Here is a 22132-nt window from a genome sequence, read left to right on the forward strand (position 1 = left end):
TGCCATAGGGCTCATGTGGTAATTTTATAAAATTGAGATTTGAAATAAAGATGTCGTGTGCACAAGTAAGTTCCATACACTTTTACATCCATCAAAGCAAATATGACTTCTAATTTAAGCATAATTTTCAAATTAATGAAACATGATCACATGTAAACTTTTCAAATCAATAAAATTCATATTATTCATAATTACCAAATTGGTAAAAATACGAATATGTGCAAACTTTCCAAATCAATAAAATTCATATCACTCATGATTGTCAAGTTGGTAAAATATAAATACGTGCAAAATTTTCAAATCAATAAAATATAAACATATGTAAAATTTCTAAATCAGAAAATTATGAACATATGTAAAATTTCTAAATTGAAAAGTTATAAATATATGTAAAATTTCTAAATTGATAAATCATGCATGCATCAAATTCCTGAATCAACAAGAGAGATATATATGCATGATTTTTAAATTTTCAAAATAATCATCATGAATATTTAACAATTTAATAATACATCATCGCATGACATAACCCTCAAATCGTCACACAATGTATCACATATTAATATCCACCAAATTGAACAATTTTTTTAATCTTAAACACAAAAAAAAATTAATAAAGTAGTTCGAATCACTCTAATCATAAAAAAAATTCAAACAACCTTAATATAAAGGAAAATTGATTTGAGTATGATGATCATGAACTTAACAAAGAAAAATGTATTTTCTAATCCTATTAGTATAAAAAATAAAATAAAAGAATAAGAAGGAAAAAAGAAAAAAAAAAACTTCCTTTACTATAAGTTACATGATGATTATGACTTAAGAATAAATGAAAACATCAACAATAAATCAATGATGATAAAAAAGCAAAGGGCACATCAAAGAAAATAAACATGGGGGGAAAGAAGAAAAAATAAATCAAATATAACAATAAAAATAAGGTAAAATAACAAAACTAAACTCACCTTTACGATAATATGGGTGTTGTGGTGCAATCCCTTCAAACTCGATGCGAAATCTTGAGAGAGGGGGGTGAAATAGGGTAAAAGGAGCATTAGTGGTGCAATGGGAAGATGATGTTTAAAGAGAGAAAAAAGATATGATTCTATTGTTTGAAGAATTTTAAGAGAGAAGAAAAACATGGTGTTTCTGTTTGAGATTTTAACAGGGAAGAAAGAAAATGTGGTGCTATTTTTTGGGTCTTTAATAGGTAAGAAAAGAAATAAAACATGATGTTGCTATGGTACAGACATTAATAAACAAAAAAGGGTTATTGTAGGAGTGTTGTGGAGAAGAAAGAGGTAGATGAAGATGCGGGTGATGTTGGGGTTGTTAATGAAGATTAATGAAGAAGATGGAGGTGATGTTGGGGATGTGAAGAAAAAGAGAATTAAAAGAAGATGATGGCAGTGAAGTAGAAAAGAGGCGACTTGAGGAAGACGGCTACAGAGGTGAGTTGCCTATCCCTTCTCTTTTCTTCTCTTCTTCTTCCCCTTTTTTTTGGTAAATTTTTATGTGTCTTTTCCTTCTCTACGATTTTTTTTTTTTGGCTCCTCTTGTTAACATTCAGACAAAATTCCCCTTTTTCTTTTTCAAAATTTTCCCTCTTCATTTTCTAAAGTGAGAGGATCCTCCTCTACTTATATATATTTTTTTCTTTCTATTCCTCTTCATCACGTGTGTGTAATAGACATGATGGCTGTGATCCTGTGCTTTTTAGAGGTTTGGAATCATAACATCTTTTAATATTTGCAGGCAATCACTTAAGATTTTTTATTTTTATGGATTCATTGAAAACTTGATCGGTGAATGTTATTTTTTTTATCAATTTGTTTGTTTTAAATTCCACAATGAATGGCGCCCATGATTGATGAACATAAATTTGTTTTAAAGAAATTGGGTTGGTTTGTTCACATTTAATTAAAGATTTAATTAATCGATTGATTGGCGATTGACTTGATATGTTTTGACCGTTAATCATATTAGATTAAATTAAATGTTTAATGCATAAAAGGGCCTTGATTGATTTTGGTTAGTCATTAGTTTAAACCTTACATTGTTTGATTCAATTATTTGATTTTGAGGTATTTATTTTTTGAATCAATGCTCAAAATGCGATCAGGGGTTATCATTCCACATGGCAAAATTTATTATTTTATGCAAAAAAAATTTATTTCCCTAAGTGTGGGATTTCTAAATTGTTTGATGTGCGTCAATTTATTAAAAATTTATTTTCAGTTACGTTTTCCTAAGAATCAATGCCTTTAGGTAAAAGTCAAATATCAAAGGGTGTTTTGGTCATTTTTATAATTTTTCGTAAACTTCTTCATTTTTATTGATTTTAATCTCGTTAGACTTGAAATAATATTCTAAGAGTAATGTAAGTACTTTCGAGATTTTTTGAAGGTGTGGGACCTACGAAGGGTATTTTAGTTATTTTGTTAATTTTACAAATTTTGTCGTGCGACTTCTTTCAGTCCCAATATGATTGTTTTTAAGTCTTTAAGTCACATTTTTCTTGCGTCGCGAGATTTTCAGATTATCGAAATGTGTAGCGAACCTAAAAGTACGTACTTGTTAAATCGAATATAAGGTATAGCGATCCTAAGCGTGTGTAATTTTTTATGTCGAGTCATAATGAGTGAGAGTTATTAAAGGACTAGAAATAAAAAGAAATTGGGAATAGTATTTTCAAACTTTCGAGTTCTTTGCGCTCATCATTAGGAATCCACAACAACTAGAAGACAAATTATTGAATTAGGTATATGAAAAAATAGGATGTTTACAGATGCCTTCTTTGCTAGAGGATAAAAGCAAAGTAGATGACCAATTTACTTTGATAGATAGTACGACATCCAAATACCAAAGCTAGTGACAACTCATTTATAGTCTGATTCGATAATTTGTCGAGGTGTCCAGATCCTTAAGGGTAAGCTCTCCAAAGAGTAAAACATTTTAAATTCTTGAATTTTGAAAAATTCTCCTTAACTAATGCAAATGCAAGATGAGTGCATGTATGTACAATAGTATAATGATAATTTTTAAAAAAACGTGCTTCCATTCTACGCATTCATGATGGGAGGATAATGATCTTAACAATAGAAAACTTAGTAAAATGACTGAGCAAAATTTAAATAAAATATGAATGAAACTTGAGAAAAATTAAAATTAAACTAAGCCAAACTTGAGAAAAGTTTGAGTAAGGTCTGAGCAAAAGTTGAAAAAAAATTTGAGTAAGGTCTGAGCAAAAGTTGAAAAAAAACCTGAGTAAGGTCTGAGCAAAATCTAAGTAAGGTTTGAGTAAAATCTAAGAAGAATCTAAGCAAAACATGAGTAAGGTCTGAGCAAAGTCTGAGAAAGATTTGAGCAAAATCTGAGTAAGTTCTGAGAAAATGTCCTACTCTACATACTTTGGGTGAAAGAATAATGAACTATTTTTTGAACAAATATGAGATTAAAAATGCTTCAAATTTTTTTATAAAAAGAATTAAGTCTTATAAATTTCAGGCCAACCTTTTGACTTTCTTTGAATCTCAGGGATTTTTAAAAATTACTATCAAAAGGGTAACCTTTAATTTAGAGTTAACTTATCCTTTGGGGTTGAAATTGATTATTATTATTATTATTGCATAAGTTAGTCTTGAATCTATGATCTTAGAGTTGGGATGCAATACGTCAACTATGACATTTGAGGGAGCAATTTGAGCATGGTTGGACAAGTTGAGGTCTAGATTGGGTCAGGCCAAACCTAGTTTGAAACAATCTCTGTCTAACTTTACTTTGAGACGGGTAAAGTTCTTTGGGTTGTGATCCAATCCAACTAATAACGATCAAAGTAAATAAAGTAGAGTTCATCATTCTAAGACTATATATATTTCAATCAAGAAATCGTACAATATTGATAACTAAGCAACTGGTTCTTGTGGTTCACAAACCTCTTTGTTTCTTCATAATTGACTAGGTCTTGGGTCTCTAATTGATCGGTTTCTAGATGAAAGCAATGATGTGAAAGTCAAATAGGTGTGGAGGGATGGTGTATGGCTAGAAAATATTCTGAAAGAAAAGATTGTAAGTCTGTCGTCTGTGCAAGAAATCCTTGCGTTGATCATCCAAAAAAGTTCCTTAGAAAAACTAGTCTGGACGAAGTTGATTTCAAGTTTTCCCCCCTAAAAAACAACTTGGGAGACTATTAGGTAAAGTGGTTCTAAGGCACTTAAATGGGTAATGGATTTGAGAGCTAACACAACGTGAAAAAAGCTTATATTTGATAACCCAAGGCTATCGAATTTCATAAAATTTAACAGACCAAGACATCAAAATTTTCATTGTCAATTTTTTTTTTCAATTGACCGAAATCGTTAAATTAATGGAGGATGAGAGACATTTGATGGCTTTAAGCCGTCGAATTGGGGATCATAAAAAATTTTAATGCTCATAGGTCGTCAAAATTCACTTTCTAAAATTTGTGGGTTTTGGCCCGTCGAATTTTCTTGTCAAAATTTTCAGTTTTCACATAGTGTAATGTGTTTGTCTAGATCCAACTATTTGTTTGGAAAATGACTCATAAGGCTTGAATCAAGGCTTGGTTAAACAAAAATCAGATTGGCGCCACTATTAACATGATGCCTTGGATAATTGTTTGGTATGTTTGGTTAGCTAGAAACAAGGTCATTTTTTAGGATGTTCCACCAAGTGCAACTACAATTAAAAGACAATGCATTATATGGATCCAAGAGTTGCAATAGGTTTGTTCTTTTAGTAATATAACATCTAAAATAGAATACCTTCGTTTCCAATGTTTGAATTTTAATATGCAATCAATTGCTCCAAAACACAACTTATAGTAACTTGGAAGAAACCTTTAAAGGGATGGATCAAACTAATTATAAATGGAACTAGCTAGTCTACAAAATTCAGGTCCTCTTTGGTGGATGAGTAATTTTAAGTAATGATTAAGAAAATTTTATTGTAATGACTTATTGGCTCTGTGGTGATTCAACCAATAACATGTCTGAGTGTAGATCCTTGGTGTCTGTGCTTTAGAGAGTTTTGACTTGGTAGACAAGAATGTTGAAATTGAAATGGACTTTATATTATTGGTTAATAGTTTGAAAGGTTCAAACTATCCACGGAAACTGGACCATTGGATTAACTAAATATGACATGCTAAAATTTCCACAATTTCAACTTGAACTTAGTATTTCAACCCCAACAAGATGGTGACACATTTATTCATTATAGCCAAACATATGTGAGTAGGTGCATTGTTTACAATATGATGCATGAGATATATAGTAGGGGAAAGAAAATTTCAACCCTCACCCTTTTGGTCGAACGTAATTTCAACCTATTAGAGGTGGGAGAAGGTGTGCATTACATCCTAAAATATTATTAAAACATAAAATAAATGAAGAATTAGAAGCAGTAAATACAAATGCTTGAAAATAAACCTAATCTAACTCACTTTGTCCCTTGATATTCTTGAATAAAATTGAGAGTTGAGTGCTTTAGTTGAGCGTAGATGGTTAGAGATGATGAGATTATTGATTGGAGGTTGAGAGATGGATGATAATTCTTGAGTTGAAGGTTGGATTGAAAGAAAATTAAAGAGGTGATGTAGGGATTTTGATAAAGTTTTAAGTTGAGAAATAGGAGTTTGAGAACATAAATTGCTTATAGAAAATAGGGTAATTTATAGAGTTTTTGAAAACTTTTAGAAATAAATGGTCCAACTCTAAAACTAAAAAGAATAGACATGAGATTTTTAATTATTTCTTTTTGAATTTTTCATTTTTATGAAAGTAAAGGTGGAATTTCTGAAAAAAACTTTAAAAGTATTTTTGATCTTTGATTTTTTGGTAAATAGAGGTGAGAGAATAAAAATACTTTTAGGAGGGTGAGTAGGGGAGTGACATATGTAAAAGTGAAGTGGTAGGTAAAAAGTAAACATTATTTTATTTGTAAATAACTCATAAATAATGGTGGATGTATATTTTTGAAATGAACTAATGGGAGAGCTCCATGTATGTACTTGAAGATTCCCACCTTTTGGGAGGAGGTGTAAGACGATGAATTTAATATAAACTTTATTTTGGACTTGGGTTATGAACTCATGATAGTTTAGGTTTGGATATTTGGACTAGGCTTGAATGTAGACTTGGTATTTTGTTAGGTTATGGGTAATGAAGAGTAAGTTTAGATTAGGGAGGTAGGTATGAAATTTAATCGATTTATGGATTCGAAGACATGGGTTAGGAAAACGAATATGAAATTTGATTGAATTAGGGACAAGGTTTTGGTATGCAAAACAATGTGAGATGATGCATGTATGCATGAAAATGATGCTAAGTGGCAATATGGGTCTGTTGAAGGGCTTAAAGCTCTTAATTCAAATTAACTTGAGAAAATTTGGATTTTTCTAATGGATTTGTGCAAATTGGGGTGTCTACACGTACTATGTTAGGATCATATGACATAAAAATCATCACTTCGGGAATCGAACGAAGTTTTTCGCCAAAATTCAAATAATCAGACAAAAATAATCTCCAACACAAAATACATCTAGAGATCGCATTATGCTAGGAATACGCAACATCGAAATGTAGAAATTGCCACTTTGGGACCAAATGAAACTTTTTGTAAAAAAATTAAAAAATGTTTTTGTGAAATAATGAAATGCCTTAATGCCCAAAACACCATTAGATACCTCATACGCCGAGGAAAATAATTCAAAACACATGAAATGGTAATTCACGCAAAAACAGTAAAATAGAAGCTTCCGATACAACATTAGAGACTCTCTCTCTCTCTCTCTCTTGCATTCTTTTTGACTATTTTAATAACAACCTTCTCTTCGTTTTTGTTAATGAAAAGGAGATGAGCATGACATTCTTTTTGTTTTTCTAATTGTTATTTGATGGGTTCTTTTGATGTGTAGGCCATTAAAGTGTCCTTAACCATGATTTTATCTGATATTTGATTAATCTCATTTATAGCATAACTTTGGATGCAACCTAAGTAGACATTGAATTTCAAATTAACCTAATGGCATTGAATTCATGTTCGAAATTCTTTTAAATTCAATGCCATTGAGTTGATTCGACTGTGAGAAACAGCGAAACAACCGTATTTTAATTCACGATTTTGAATCATGGAGTACATGTTGGCAAAAGATTTAATGGAGTTGGCTCATTGTTTTTTATGTGTACTTGGGAGCGAAATGTGGAATATTTTTCAACAAAAATGCAACCGAGTTGACTCATTTTTTTAGACTGGACATTGAAAAGTTTTCTAAAAGATAATGGATCGACTCGTTATTTTTTAGTGCGTGTGAGATTTGTTTTTGGGGAAAAAGAGGTCATCGAGTCAACCCACTATTTTTGGATTGCATTAGGCGAAATCGTAACTTATTTCGATGAAAATAATACACGTCGAGTTGACTCGCTATTTTGGGGTATATTGAGCAAAATTGGATATTATTTTGGTAAAAATATAACATGGTGAGACAATTCACTAATTTTTTGTTGCATGTTCATTGCTCACATCGAATTGATTTTTCCTAAGGATTGGCAAGTCGACTCATCAATTTTCATAACTATTAGATCGATTTTCTTTTTCTTAAAAATATCCATTGCATTAACTCATTAATTTTTGAAGGTATTGATCGTTTCCTTTTTATCAAATCAATTCATCTATTTTTGGGTGTGCTGAGTGATTTTTGTAAAAATTGCACATTGAATCAATGTATTATTCCGTGCCACGTAAACCTTGCCATATCAATCATGCGCGTTAAGGCATTTTCTAAGATTCCTTAATGTACGGAATTTGGGGAAATTTTTTAATAAAATTTAATTTTGAAAGAACCTAAGCCATATGATTTGATTGGCTAATTTGGCACACATTGATGATTGGGCTCATGTCCCGGGAGTTTGACCTTTACTTAGGTCTCCTCAAAGTGACTTTAGGACATTAGCTTGAATTTAGTTTTTACCCATTGACCATAAGATAGTCTTGGATCGTAGTAGAGATTGATCATTTCGATCGGGTAGGTTCGGTGCCCAACACCTTCTGAAACCTGTAACTTAACCCCTTGCCTATGTCTTTTACTAGTTGATCGTCCCGAATCTATTTGGAGTTTTTTTATTTTTGTTTTTTTTTGTTTTGTTTTGTTTTGTTTTGTTTTGTTTTGTCTTGTTTTGTTTTTTTTTTTCTAGTTCTTAAATCTAAATTAGGTGGCGACTCCCTTCTTCCCAAAAATCCTCAATTTATCCAAATTTTTTATTTTATTATAAAAAGTGTCGAGGCACTTTCAGTTAGGATCGTCTTCAAAGATTTGATCTTGTTTAAGTTGGATCTACTTTTATGGTTAGGAGTATAAGGGCTTAGGGAATGAATATAAATTGACATGTTTCCATATGATTATGAACATATGTGGAATCATGATTTCTTCTATTTGCATTCTTTTTTCTTTATTTAGTTGATTGATAGATTCATATAGGACAACATTCGGTAGACAAAATTTTGTCTTATATAGCAAAAAAAGATTTAAAATGAGTTGATTTTGTTTAGGATGATCTCTGTGGTGACCAGTTCATCCTCATAAAAAATCAACCCATTATGAAAATTTTAAACCCATGAAAAGTGGTTGTAAACTAAAGGTAAAAATTGACAATCCGCGAATCTTTAACTTATAAACTGGGGTTAGAAATTCCATAATAGACTGATTTTTTGGGAGGATGACCTCACCATAGAAATCATCCTAAAAAAAATCAGCCCATATAGGACAAGACACTTTGTCTAGAATTTTGTCTCTTGAACCCGACCCAAATCTGTGTTTACATACTGTACAGTTCACGTTTAAGCCCTATTTTCACCTAAAATTTTAAAACAACATTGTTCCTTCTGTATTTTTTCTATGAAAATATATCCAAATATTCTCCTCTGGGCATCAATTTCGTTTGAATATGTTTTTTTACATTTAGTTATGCTTTTTCAAACATAGAATGTCAAAGCAGAAATTTCTGTCAAGGTGGAGAATTGGGGATGGATGGTCACCTTACACTTGAAATTTATAAATGGATCTTAGCCACTAGTTTCCAACAGACCTATAAGTTTTCCAAAAAAATCTCAGATCAAAAGTGTGTTCAAACCACCGTATCTTTAAAAAATTTCAAATAACTTATATATCCATATATATAAATTAAGGACAGTAATGTATCCAAATGTGTGGAGAAAAAAATTAAACAAAATAAATCTGTTGTGTTCTTTTTTGGTATCAGAGCCACAATCTGACTTTACCGTCCCTCATGGCATCAACAGATCAAAATTCCACTTCTGTCTTATCTCCTAATGGTCTACACCATTTAGTCTCTCTCAAACTTGATCGATCAAATTACATATTATGGCGATGGCAATTACTTCCTATCCTTCGTGGATATAATCTACAAGGTAATGTTGATGGGTCTCTTACTTGCCCACCACAGTTTATTCAAACAACAGAAGAAGAATTTTCAACCCTTAATCCAGCATACACAGCATGTGTTCAACAAGATCAAATCCTCCTTGGGTGGATTCTCTCGTCGCTTTCAGAATATGCCCTCTCTTGAGTAGTTGGTCTCTCCACCTCAGCAGGAATTCACAATGTTAAAAAAAGCCCAAATTTGACGGACAAAGGGTCGAATTTTTCATTGTCAATTTTTTTTTTCGACGGGTCGAAACTATCAAATTAATGAAGGATGGGAGAAATTCGACAACTTTAAGCCGTCAAATCTGGAAATATCTAGAATTTTGATGGTCCTAAACCGTCAAAATTCAGTTTCTAAAATTTGTAGGCCTTGGCCCGTCAATTTTTTCTGTTGAATTTTCCAATTTTCACGTAGTGAGTATGGAGCACTCTTGGAAGGCATTTTGCATCTCGCACCAAAGGACGAGTTATGCAACTGAAACTCGAACTACAAACAATGAAGAAAGGCGATCTTTCCATGACTGATTATCTTCAGAAGGCAAAATCCATCTCAGATATTCTTGCAGCAGTTTCTCAAAATGTCTCTGAAACATATCTTGTGGCACATATTCTCAATGGTCTTGGATCTGAATATGATCCATTTATTTTTGCTCTTCATGCCCGTACCGACGGATTTGAAATCATGTTGGATGAACTTCATGCTTTGCTCCTTACTCAAGAGCTTCATCTTCTACAACATCAAATTCCTTGGGAAGGAATTACTCTTCAGGCCACTATCGCTACCATTTCAAATGGATGATCTGTTACTCGATCATTTTCTAATCCATCTGCACGTAAACCATATAGTCCACACTGTTCACACATGTTGGTATCGTTTCGATCATACTTATCAGCCAAAGCCTCATTTTTCTCCTACAGCAATGCTTGCCACTCAAATCACACCCCCTAATGATTTGACATGGTATCCAGACACTGGTGCAACTAATCACCTCACTGCTAACCTTGGCAACTTGTCCATCAAATTTGAATGCCAAGGCCCTGATCAACTGAAAATTGGTAATGGTACTGGTCTTCCCATCACTCATGTTGGTTCATCTACTTTCCATGCATCCAATCATTCTTTTCTTTTTAACAATATCCTGCGCGTGCCTTCTAAATCATTGAATTTGCTTTCTGTTTCTCAAATTTGCACTGACAATGATGTTTTCTTTGAATTTCATCCCACTTATTTCTATGTGAAGGACCGGTGTTCGAAGACCCTTCTACTTCAAGGGCAGAATAAAGGAAGTCTTTATTGCTTCGAGATTGCACCAAATCAACCCAGGTTTGCTTCTTCTCCAATTTCTAAGCTTGGTGAACGTACAAACTTGGATATATGGCACCAACATCTCGGCCCTCCTACTCCACGAATACGCCATTCTCTTTTTATAGAAGATGCAAAGTTACAGGTGTATGTTTATCTGATAGAGCAGTTCAAACTGCATTTGATTTTTGAATGTAATTCTGTTTAGTCTTCCTTAAAACTAGGCCAGCTTGATTCTTCTTGAGATATAGGAGTTAGTTTTTATTTTGTTATATTCATTGTATTATTTAAACAATTCATTCTAATGAAAGAGCATTCAGTTCCTCAAATCTTGATTCCTTTATGGTATCAGAGCAGCTCCTCTTTCTCTCCTATTAATTTTTTTTCTCTCTTTTCCTCTTCACATACAGTGATGACTACTCTAGACAGCACACCCACTCTCCCCAACACCAATGAATCCAAACTACTCACAATCAACACATCTGCTCAAGCTCCTCTCAAACTTACCTCTTCCAACTATCTCTCATGGAAAATCCAATTTGAAACACTCTTCATTGGTTATGATCTTCTTGGGTACATTGATGGATCCAAACCATGTCCACCCAAAACTCTAACTACAAACAATATTGCCACATCAAATCCTGCCTACAACCTCTGGGTTCGCCAAGATCAATTGATCCTCAATGCTCTCATTGGTTCTCTATCACCTACAATTATTTCATTTATTGCTCGTGCCAATACCTCTCGTGAAGCATGGACTGTTCTAGCAAATACATATGACAAACCATCTCGTGGTCGCATCAAACAAGCCAAGAACCTTCTCAAAAATCCCACCAAAAGTACTATGACTGTGACTGATTTTCTTCACTCCGTCAAAGCCCGTGCAAATGAACTGGCTATACTAGGTGCCCCAATGGAAGAAGAAGACCTTACAGATAAGATCTTGGATGGACTAGGTGATGACTACAAAGAGCTTGTTCGTGCTGTTCAAGCTCGTGACACTTCCATAACCTTCGATGAACTCCATGAGAAACTCTTATCCTTTGAAGCCTCTCTCTCAACCAACTCAAAATCTGAGATACATCTTCCAATCACTGCTAATCCTACAAACAGGACAAATACCATCAATACCAATTGGCGGCCACACAAGACCTACAACAACTGGCGTCCCAATCACCCCTCCTCTACAGGTAACACAGGCTGGCGCCCACATCCAACCAACTCTGGTCGCTCACCTATGGTCACCAATTCAGGTGCTCCAACTCGCACCAATCGACCTCCACCTCGTTTATATCAAGGATTTTGCCAAATCTGTGGCATTCAAAGTCACACAGCAAAGCGCTGCCCATCCTTTCAACTTGTACCTATCCAACCACCTACTACAAGTGCTACATCACCAACTAACTCAACTACACCATGGCAGCCACGGGCTCACTATGCTGCAAATGCTACCACCAATAGTCCATCATGGCTGCTAGACAGTGGCGCCTCTCATCATGTTACTACAGACTTAAGCAACTTGTCTCTTCATGCACCATACACTGGCTCAGATGATGTTATGATTGGCGATGGTACAGGTCTATCCATATCTCACACCGGTTTTGCTTCTCTTCCAACATCAACCACCACTTTTACCCTGAATGATGTTCTCTGTGTACCAACTATGAAAAAGAATTTAATTTCTATTTCTCAATTTTGTACTACTAATAATGCCTCTGTTGAATTGTTACCCTCTTCTTTTCATGTGAAGGATCTTCGTACGGGGGCAATTCTCTTGACGGGCAACACTAAGGATGGAGTGTATGAGTGGCCAGCTGCACAACCTGAATCTTCTCCAATTCTAGCCTTCTCTCATGTCAAAACTACATCATCAAATTGGCATCATCGTTTAGGCCATCCAGCTTTTCCCATTTTAAAACACATTATTTCTAGTTATCAATTAGATTTCTCTTCACCTTTGCCAAAAGAATTCTCATGTAATGCATGTCTTAGTAATAAAAGTCATTAGTTACCTTTCTCTATTTCGTCTCTTAACTCAACACAACCTCTTGAAATAATTTTTTCTGATTTGTGGACTTCTCCTATTGTATCGCAAGATGGTTTCAAATATTATGTCATTTTCGTTGATCATTTCACAAAATACATATGGTTTTACCCCCTCAAAAGAAAATCTGAAGTTCAAGAAGTCTTTAAACGTTACAAAGCCATTGTGGAAAATTATTTCTCTCACAAAATTATCACTCTCTATTCTGATAATGGGGGTGAATATATGGGACTCAAAGATTATCTTTCTCTCCATGGCATCTCCCACTTAACCACTCCACCACATACACCTGAACACAATGGCTACTCTGAAAGAAGACACCGCCATATTGTTGAAACTGGTCTCACCTTACTTTCTCATGCTTTTCTTCCAACCACCTTCTGGCCTCATGCCCTCGCTACTGCTGTCTATCTAACTAATAGACTACCAACCACTACACTAAATTTGTCCTCTCCTTATGAATTAATTTTCCACAAAAGTCCCAATTACACTAAACTAAAAGTTTTCGGATGTTTGTGTTACCCTTGGCTTCGCCCATATACCTCTCACAAACTCAATCCAAGATCTAAATCGTGTGTGTTTCTTGGGTACTCTTTATCTCAAAGTGCTTATCTCTGCTTTGAGCCATCTACCTCAAAAATCTATGTTTCTCGTCATGTTCAATTTGTTGAATCAGTTTTTCCATACACCTCACTACACAACAGTCTCCCACATCCCACTTCAACTACCATAACCACTTGGATTCCTCCTGTCCTCACTGTTTCTATTCCCACATCATCCCAACAGGCAGCCAGCACTCCATCTGCAGCAAGGACTCAAGAATTGCCTCTGTTCGAGGCCACTCCACAACCAACTGCACCATTACCACAGCAAGCTGCACCTGAGTGTCAACCACCTCCAAATCCTTCCCATCAACCCACCAAACCACACATCACAATCCCACCTCCCACCCAACATCGCATGACTACCCGAGTCAAGAACAACATCACCAAACCAATTCAGAAGCTCAACCTTCATACTCACAAAACCACTTTCCAAAGTACTCCACCTACATCCATTTCACAAGCTCTCCAAGATCATAATTGGCGGCAAGCTATGTCCGAGGAGTATGATGCACTTGTTCGTAATGGAACTTGGGAACTAGTTTCTCCTGATGGCAATTCTAATTTGGTTGGTTGCAAATGGATTTACCGTATTAAACGACATTCTGATGGTTCTATTGATAGGTTCAAAGCTCGCCTTGTAGCCCAAGGCTTTCATCAAAGACCGGGTGTGGACTACCATGAAACCTTCAAATGGGTAAAAGTCGTAAATTTCCCTTTGTTTCCACTCTCAATGTTGCTTATTCTCGTTTAGAAATTATTCACTCGGACTTTTGGGGTCCTGCACCTGTCTTATCTGTTGATGGCTATAGATATTACATTCATTTTGTGGATGCATTTAGTCATTTTACATGGATTTTCCCACTTGTCCACAAATCTGATGCTTTAAAAACATTCATCCAATTTCAGGCCATGGTTGAACAATAGTTCGGGACACCAATAAAAACTCTTCAAAGCGATGGAGGTGGTGAATTTATCAAATTCTCATAATTTCTTATTGATAATGGAATTATTTATCGCTTTTCATGTCCCAAAACACCCGAACAAAATAGTATCGTTGAACAGAAACATAGGCACATTGTCGAGACCAGGCTAACTTTAATGGAAAAATCCTCGGTTCCCACTAAACATTGGAACTTTGCTTTTGAAACTGTTGTGTTTCATGTTAATAGGTTACCCTCTCCAATAATCAAACTTAAATCACCTCTTGAATGTTTCTTTGGCCAAATACCTAATTACAATTTCTTGAAAGTCCTGTGGATGGAGTGTTTTCCTTATCTTAAACAGTACAACTCGCACAAGCTGCTGCCTCGCTCTCTTCCATGTATTTTTCTTGGTCATAGTAGGTTTGGCTATCGATGCTTACATTTACCCACTGGCCGGACCTACATTTTCCGTCAAGTGGTTTTTAACCAAACAAATTCCCTTTTCAAGATATCCCTCTTGTTCCTACCAATGCCCTACCTATACCTATTTTCAAACTGCGTGCACTTCTTACTACTCGTTACCCCCATGATCAAGATTTACCTATGGAGCCAACTTTCTTTACTCAGGCCCAAAAAGATTGGTTTGATTAGTTAAGGGGGTAATTGTTATCCTAGAGCATGGATTGGATACATTGTTATCCTTTATAATATATTCTTAGTAAAAAAAAACTGGACAATGCTGGAATGACACAAATAGGGGACACAAAGGTGACAAAAATGATGTGGTGCTGATGCTTTTTACCTGTATCTCGTGGATAAGCATCTACGATAATGTGCGTGACACCACATCATTTTGTCACCTTTGTGTCTCAGTTTGTGTCACCCCAGCACGACTCAAAAAAATTGAGTTGTGGACCTGCAAGACTTGACCTCGTAAATTTTAGTTTATTTATTTATTTATTTTTATGTCTGTTTGAAGTCAGGGTGTCGAGTCTGGATTCTGTGCTGCCCAAAACTTTGACCCAACTTGAAACTCAATTTGTAACCTCTTCGGTGCGGAATGGGAATCTGATCAAAATTAGAAAAAGTTAGGGCTTTCAATACTCTTTTCAAAACAAAAACCTTTTTTTTTTAAAATTACCTAGAAACTAATCCTAGGGAATTTTTTATATGAGAAGGTCCAGATTTCAATCTTTTTTTAGATCCCTGATTAAAATTTTAGTAGTTTGATCCAAGATTACATTTCATTTCAACCCTGGGGTTCGGATAGGGGTTGGGCCATGGGCCATGGTCCGAATAGCGGGTCCCAAAGTCCAGGAATTGATAAAAGGGCTCAGCCCATCTTCACTCTAAGGAGAATTATTGTTGAACCAAGCTAAGAATTATAGTTGATCTTATCGGACCATATTGATGGCAAGTGCACATCATTGACTGGTTTCCAGGTTTGTAGTTAAAGAGGCTCATTTGGGTGGACACCAAAACTTAGATGAACATGCATAAGGAAAATAGTGCCATGTCCAACTTAGTCCATATTCTCACCTCTTCATGTTTGTTTACATCATATGAATTGTTCTACGAAGAATCCTACATCTACCAAGCACAAGCCATTAATGAAGTCCATCACCTTTCTTTTTTCCTTTGAATTTTGAACTCAAGACCTTATTCGATCGTAAGTTTCTCCTTACAAAAGTAAAACAGGCCTTCGTCACCATGCACACTTATTTTCGTAAAAATATTACTCATAAATACCTCATAGAGCAAAAATTAGGGTTTTTTTTTTTTTTTTTTTTATGTTTTATTTTAAAGTTTATATTTGGCACTTCACCATACCAAAGGAACCAGATTGATCCCCATACTAAACAAACAAGATGACCAAATAAAATTCTTAAAATTTTTTAGAAGCCCAAATTAGATCTTGACATAGGTTCGAGAGAAAAAAAAAAGCAACAAAAATAGGATTTACTTTATTTTTTTAATTTCCGAAGTCTTCTTTGAGAGGAGATATTGGCAAATACCTCTAATGTCCCAAATTTAATGTTCCAAGTATACCAAGTTGGCTTGGATTTCCATCAAATTGACTCAAAGTAAACCAATAATTAAACTATACTAAAATCATTTAACATCTTAAAATATTATTATCATCTAATTTGAAATTACATTTATTTTTTATTTTCCATACAATATAATATCAAACACAACACATTAAGCGGGTCCAATTGACTTATCCAAGTAACTGAGTCAGCTCGAATTCAGGAGAGGATCGAGAACCATTAATGTGAGTAGATATCCCAACCAAAAGAGTACAAGGGAGTCCACCAAACAAGAGGGAAACAAAGATTATCATGAAAAGCCGACATTGTATCTTTCAAGCTTAATTATGAATATATTCTTAAAAAAGTTGAGTCATTTCATAAGAAACTGTTGGGCTTTTCAGACAAGACCCAAAGTAGCTTTTAACCCTTAATTTGTTCCTCAAAGATCACGCTAAATGATCAAATGAATCAATCCCTCCATCCACTTAAATTCCATCTCACCTGAACATACGGCCAATTCACATTTTTCCAACTAACAAAACTAGGGTTGTCAGTGGATCATAATATATATTATATACTATAGTTGCTATATCGATTCGGATCATAAAATGGTAGGTCCAAAAAAGGTGTGTGGGGTGTTGATCGCACGAGCTAGGTTCAAACTCACCTTCTTGTTGACTACTCACCACCATTTCTTGCTTAGTAAAGGGAAATGTACCATCAAATATCCCATTGCTGGAAACAAATGAATAAAAAATCTAGTTTATATTTACTACGAGTTCTTACACCCTATACACAGGGGAATTGATCGCGTGTAGAGTGTTTTTCCTATAGGAATTTTTTCCATAGTTGAGAGAGCAACACGTAGAAAAAATTTTAAAAAATAAAGCACCTCAACCATCAAGGGTTATAAATCAGATTAAAAATAAAATAAAAAAACTTTTTTTGACCTGATCAAAGATTTTGAAAATAGATAGTCATAGAGTGATTTAAGTGTCTTATAGATGTGATGCTTTCTCACCAATTGTAAAAGCACGCTATGGTGCTACACGAAAAAAATGCTACAAATGCCTATATATATATATGGGCTAGAAGTTTCGGAAATGGCTGATTTTTTGTGAGGATGATCTCTATGGTGAGGAGACCATCCTCACAAAAAAATCAGCCTATTCTGAAACTTCTAACCCGAGTTTACACATTGAAGAATCTTGAACCATCAATTATTTGTAAAGTACTTTTGATGGGACTAGAAGTTACCAAATGGGCCTCCGAATGCTTCCCACATATATATATATATGGGTCAGAATCCCTTGACTCCTAAGAATGATTCATGAAAAAAACACATGATCCCAACTCTTTAAATGCAAAATCCAATAATTGAGATTTATCATCGGGGTAAGTATCTCCGAGATTTGTGTTATCAAGATAGTCATAAATCTCAACCATTAGATTTTGTTAAAGGGTTGGGATCAGGTGTTTATTTCATGAGTCATTCTTAGGAGTCAATGGATCCCAACCCTATATATATATAATAATTTTGGTTGAGATTATTTCAATTTTTTCATAACAGATTTTGCACTTTAGATTTATAATCTTAAATCCATGCATGCAACCCATGGAGAATTTTCTTTTTCCTTTTATTAATATTGTCTATAATTTGTGAAAAAGAAAAGAAAGAGCATCCGTAAAAGGAAGGTAGACATAAAAACAAAGATAGGGATATCGTCACTCTAAAGTAAATTTTGTTCTTCAAACGTTTCGACACACCTAAACAAGTGAGAGACAGTGAAACATCCATCAATTAACTAAACAAAGAAATTACTATGTTCACTTTGTGGATGCAGCAATCCTTCCCTTGCAGGGAATGTTCCCCCTTTGCCCCACCTCTAGTCCATCATACTTTCTTATCGTGAGATAAATTAAAGTCTCATGCTAAGGAAACAATCTTTATTTTAATCACATTTATGGTAACTTTTAAATTTAAAACTGTTGTCAAAAATATCATCAATTGAGTCTAAGAAAAGATGCTTAGTGTCACAAATTTATTATCCCTAGGAAATAATATCATTAATTAGGCCATAATTAGTTTCTCCAATTCGTTCTCCTACCCTAAGGTTTCAGTCCAACTCACTAAGACACTCATACACTCGCTCCCAAAAGAGAATTTTCATAGTTGTCCAATTCCTAGAAATTTTACTCTTGGAAATTTGGGTGATTTTCATTGGGATCATTGAAAGTACTTGATGTGATAATGCAAGTTTTCTTTTTAAATGAGTTGTATTCTTTTGAAGAGGTTGATATATTTGAGAGTTGAAGGAGTTCTTAAAACTAATTATTAAGACAAAATTGACTTAAGTAACATTAAGAAATTAGCTCGAGTGTCACATGAGTGCTTTGGAATAAGAGTTTCACCATGTGAAAACTGGAAAATTCGACAAAAAAAAATTGATGGGCCAAGGCCCACGAATTTTAAAAATTGAATTTTGATGGTTTAGGACCGTCAAAATTTTTAATGTTCCTAGATTTGATGACTTAGAATTGTCGAATTTCCCCCATCTTTCATTAATTTGATAATTTTGAGCTGTTGAAAAAAAATTTTTAACAATGAAAAATTCGATGCCAATTCAACCTCTTGGTCAGTCGAATTTTATGAAATTGACGGCCTTGGACTGTCAAATTTGGATTTTTTTTTTCATATTGTGGTCGTTAGGTCAGCGACACATAAATCAATTTGTTGACCAATTGCAATGCAATGTTATAATGGTTGCTAGGTCTAGGTCACCTAAAAACAAATCATCTATAAGATTGGTGTGGCCGAAAGTATTCCACATGCAGGACATTAGATATTAAGTTTTTTGTGTTTAAGATTACAATTTTCTCGTAACTTATTTTGCAAGGAGTTGTCATGAAACTCTTACTCAACGTAATATTGTTAATTAATTGGGATTTGGACTTTTCTAACCTCAAATGATATACAATTGAGATAAGAGGTAAAACATAGGTTTCTTAGAAATCAATACAGGTTAATTTCTTAGAAATCCATTTATTTTTGAAAATCACGAGAAATATCCTCCCATTTTGGCAATTCAATTGATGGGAGAGTCTCCAATCTCTTTTGAGGCAACCATTTCCCTGGGAATAGAATTGGAAGAGTGATTTTTCTAACCTAAGATGGTTGAAACATAGGACAACACATATTTCTTAGAAATCAATGCTTGTTTTCTAAGTATTAGTAACAAATTTATAGGGATACACTTTTTCTTGGGAATCCTTAGGAGTACTATCCCGCATCTCATCATTTATTTAATTAAAGAGTTGTGATAATATGACTCACCAAGTGGCATACTCAATCAACTCGTGATGTGGAAAGGTTTGGGACCTGTAGATCTGAATGCCTCGGGATACATCCTCATTTTTTTTAAAAGGTGTATCCCGGGGGAATTGTGGATTCTGAGGCATATAGATTTATGATTTCCAACACGTCCACGTCAGGGAGTCAATAGAGTATGCCACCTGGCGAGTCCTGTTATCAGGAATCTTAATTAAAATCCTCAGAAATGGTGCTAACCCCTCAAAATATGATATAAACTGAGGAACTGTAGATCAGGATGGAATTGAAGCGAATAATTGAAGTCACATGAGCTGTTTCACCTGTGAATCATGCTATCTTCCACCACAAACAACGAACCTTTAACAAACCCTAATCATTCTTTCACTCACTCCTATGCTCTCCACCCCACGCGTATGGCCCTCTCTTGTCTTTGCGGCGCAGCGACTCTCTCTCTCTCTCTCTCTCTCCTGTTAGTGAGATAGACTGATGGATGATGTTTTATGAGTCAATGAAACACGCCAAATGATGCTCTCTCTCTCTCTCTCTCTCTCATATGTCAGTGAGATAGATATCCAACACTGATGAATGATGTTTTATGAGTTAATGAAACACGCCAAATGACTCTCTCTGTTACTCCATGCTTGACTTCAACCCAAGTAACTGCATGCTTCACTCTAATAATATACGTTGATGTACTCATACTGCTTACCCATGTTCCCTTAAACAACAATAAGAGATTGACCCCCTCTGTCTCTCTACTGGTATTAATACCCAGGTGTTTCTTTGTCCTTCTTACATTCTCCATGAGATCAAATGACCTACACTGATTCTCCTTTTATCGTTTCAAGCTGTCATGGTATGCAACCTTGGAAGCTAGGAATGCATGCCTTTTAGTAGGTAATAGATGATTATTCAAATAACAAAACTAGCCGAAACTCGAAAACCTTTGCTGTTTTTTTGAAAGATTGAAAACCTTTGCTAAGTTGCTTCTTCTTAGTCTTTCTTAATCGAGTTTTCAAACGTTATTGTTATTTCATCTTCCAATATGTGCTAGTAGTACTCCAACTTCACTCTCTACTTTTGAGTATAGATTCTTCATTGATAACTATTAATTATCTAGGTTGATAATAGGTTTAAAGTTTAAAGAAGGAGTTGACATGTGAAGTAGGCCTGTTACTTGCTTCTTTTAGACTAATCTTAGTGTTGTAATATTAGGCTTGGATTTAATGTGTTCTTTGCCATGTATCTTGTGGTGACTTGTAGTGAGGTGTCATTACTTTTAGTTGGTTATACCAATCTGTTAATGACATTTTGTTGGTCAATTATAACAGATGCTATATAGGGGGGTCTGTTAGTCAATGTAAAGTGTTGTATTCATTTTGATCTCATTGTATAGCAATCAAGATCAGAACTTGTGATTGTGTAAGTATGTCATAAGATTGATGGCTTTGTGTTCTGTTTCATTAGTTTTCTTTTCTATTTTGATTCTTTGATTCTTGACTGTTCTTGGTACAAGTTGTGAAGAAAGTAAGTTTTCTGCAACACTTAGTATTTATATATGTTTTTGTTTGTCTTAATTAACACTTATAGTGTTTGGTAGTTTCATTTGGAGCCTGTGCTCTTTTTGCATCTTGGTTTGATCTTTTGGAGTTATCTCATAGAAGGGTTGTTACTCCCTTCATACATCTAACGCCCTGCTGCTTCATCTAAGAGTAACTCCAATGCAAATAGGCATAATTGCTCCGGACATTTTATTGTAGAGAGCAATTATGCCTATTCAAGGGATTTGCACTTCGATGGTATGAGCTAAAATTATTCTTCAAAAATATTTTAATATATTTTTTAGTTTTTCACAAAATTCAACTACAATAAAATGGCTCACAACTGCCATATCTTTTTCCCGCCAACAAGTTTCACTCTCTTCTTTTTTCCTTTCACTTTCTCTGTCTCCAAATTTTTTTTTTTTAAAAGTAAAGTGCCAGACCCGTTCATTGGAGTCTCTCCTTGAGGCTCTAGCTCTGCTAAAAGGCAGTTGGTGGGGGATACCTACCATGAGCCCGAATGCATTGGATTAGCTCTAAGTAGGTTTGGGATTTACATTTATAGAAGATTTATTTTCTTATATATCTACCAAAATATTATGTCATACTTATATTTGTCATTGATAGCTTCTTATGTTAATGCACGTCAAGTGCAATATGGACCAGTTGTAACCTTTCCTTTGAATTGGATGAGATACAACTCGTCATGCACAAACTTTAGTGTTTCTTATTGCAAAAGGGCAGTACAAGGCTCATGAGCTACTTATTGTTCTATTATTTTTCTTTCTTTTTGTAATTCCCTATATTCATTCGATCTAAGGAACTTCGATAAAATATTTTCTTGATAATGATATACACATAAGTGATAACGAAGTTGAATAAGCATTCC

This window comes from Akebia trifoliata, chromosome 10 (genome assembly GCF_017979445.1).
Source record: "Akebia trifoliata isolate Shusen 1 chromosome 10, ASM1797944v1, whole genome shotgun sequence".
Classification (NCBI taxonomy): Eukaryota; Viridiplantae; Streptophyta; class Magnoliopsida; order Ranunculales; family Lardizabalaceae; genus Akebia; species Akebia trifoliata.